The sequence below is a fragment of the Schistocerca gregaria genome, unplaced genomic scaffold, assembly GCF_023897955.1.
Source record: "Schistocerca gregaria isolate iqSchGreg1 unplaced genomic scaffold, iqSchGreg1.2 ptg000643l, whole genome shotgun sequence".
Classification (NCBI taxonomy): domain Eukaryota; kingdom Metazoa; phylum Arthropoda; class Insecta; order Orthoptera; family Acrididae; genus Schistocerca; species Schistocerca gregaria.
The window spans coordinates 72501-75000 of NW_026062029.1; positions in this window are offsets into that span (position 1 = coordinate 72501).

Consider the following 2500-nt stretch of genomic DNA (forward strand, 5'->3'; position numbering starts at 1 on the left):
AGGTTAAGGGACAACGTGGGTTAGGTTAAGGGACAACGTGGGTTAGGTTAAGGGACAACGTGGGTTAGGTTAAGGGACAACGTGGGTTAGGTTAAGGGACAACGTGGGTTAGGTTAAGGGACAACGTGGGTTAGGTTAAGGGACAACGTGGGTTAGGTTAAGGGACAACGTGGGTTAGGTTAAGGGACAACGTGGGTTAGGTTAAGGGACAACGTGGGTTAGGTTAAGGGACAACGTGGGTTAGGTTAAGGGACAACGTGGGTTAGGTTAAGGGACAACGTGGGTTAGGTTAAGGGACAACGTGGGTTAGGTTAAGGGACAACGTGGGTTAGGTTAAGGGACAACGTGGGTTAGGTTAAGGGACAACGTGGGTTAGGTTAAGGGACAACGTGGGTTAGGTTAAGGGACAACGTGGGTTACGTTAAGGGACAACGTGGGTTACGTTAAGGGACAACGTGGGTTACGTTAAGGGACAACGTGGGTTACGTTAAGGGACAACGTGGGTTACGTTAAGGGACAACGTGGGTTACGTTAAGGGACAACGTGGGTTACGTTAAGGGACAACGTGGGTTACGTTAAGGGACAACGTGGGTTAGGTTAAGGGACAACGTGGGTTAGGTTAAGGGACAACGTGGGTTAGGTTAAGGGACAACGTGGGTTAGGTTAAGGGACAACGTGGGTTAGGTTAAGGGACAACGTGGGTTAGGTTAAGGGACAACGTGGGTTAGGTTAAGGGACAACGTGGGTTAGGTTAAGGGACAACGTGGGTTAGGTTAAGGGACAACGTGGGTTAGGTTAAGGGACAACGTGGGTTAGGTTAAGGGACAACGTGGGTTAGGTTAAGGGACAACGTGGGTTAGGTTAAGGGACAACGTGGGTTAGGTTAAGGGACAACGTGGGTTAGGTTAAGGGACAACGTGGGTTAGGTTAAGGGACAACGTGGGTTACGTTAAGGGACAACGTGGGTTACGTTAAGGGACAACGTGGGTTACGTTAAGGGACAACGTGGGTTACGTTAAGGGACAACGTGGGTTACGTTAAGGGACAACGTGGGTTACGTTAAGGGACAACGTGGGTTAGGTTAAGGGACAACGTGGGTTAGGTTAAGGGACAACGTGGGTTAGGTTAAGGGACAACGTGGGTTAGGTTAAGGGACAAATTGAGTTAGGTTAAGGGACAAATTGAGTTAGGTTAAGGGACAAATTGAGTTAGGTTAAGGGACAAATTGAGTTAGGTTAAGGGACAAATTGAGTTAGGTTAAGGGACAAATTGAGTTAGGTTAAGGGACAAATTGAGTTAGGTTAAGGGACAAATTGAGTTAGGTTAAGGGACAAATTGAGTTAGGTTAAGGGACAAATTGAGTTAGGTTAAGGGACAAATTGAGTTAGGTTAAGGGACAAATTGAGTTAGGTTAAGGGACAAATTGAGTTAGGTTAAGGGACAAATTGAGTTAGGTTAAGGGATAATCTGGTACAACCACAGTTAGGTTAAGCGATAATCTGGTACAGCCACAGTTAGGTTAAGCGATAATCTGGTACAGCCACAGTTAGGTTAAGCGATAATCTGGTACAGCCACAGTTAGGTTAAGCGATAATGTGGTACAGCCACAGTTAGGTTAAGCGATAATCTGGTACAGCCACAGTTAGGTTAAGCGATAATCTGGTACAGCCACAGTTAGGTTAAGCGATAATCTGGTACAGCCACAGTTAGGTTAAGCGATAATCTGGTACAGCCACAGTTAGGTTAAGCGATAATCTGGTACAGCCACAGTTAGGTTAAGCGATAATCTGGTACAGCCACAGTTAGGTTAAGCGATAATCTGGTACAGCCACAGTTAGGTTAAGCGATAATCTGGTACAGCCACAGTTAGGTTAAGCGATAATCTGGTACAGCCACAGTTAGGTTAAGCGATAATCTGGTACAGCCACAGTTAGGTTAAGCGATAATCTGGTACAGCCACAGTTAGGTTAAGCGATAATCTGGTACAGCCACAGTTAGGTTAAGCGATAATCTGGTACAGCCACAGTTAGGTTAAGCGATAAAGTTGGTTAAATTCGGTATTGTGTGGGAAGGGGGCAGAGAGAGAGTGGGGGGGGGGGGGGTGGATAGTTGTGGCAGTACGCGGATGCCTGAGTCACCGTCAGATATGTCACGTCGGTTCGATGCTTGTAGCAAGAGGCTGGCGGGTCTGTGTCTCTCACTTCTGCAATTTTTCATGTGGTATAACACGAGGGCGGGGGGGTGATATTTGGTGCCCCTCTGTGTAGGATGTGTGTTGGTGGTGTTGGTTTATCTGAGCAATGGTAGTTGTCGGAGGAGTGGGGTATTGTGCTTTTATAGGTGGACCTACTGCTCTGGTTATCATAGTGTCGACGGTGCAATGTGGCAGAGAGGATGCACTCGACATTGTCGCATTCCAGATGTTTACGTATTGTGTGTCTCCGTTGCAGGCCGAGAGTGGTGCATGTTCGAGTGTGTGGCTGACGTGCGATTCACGTTG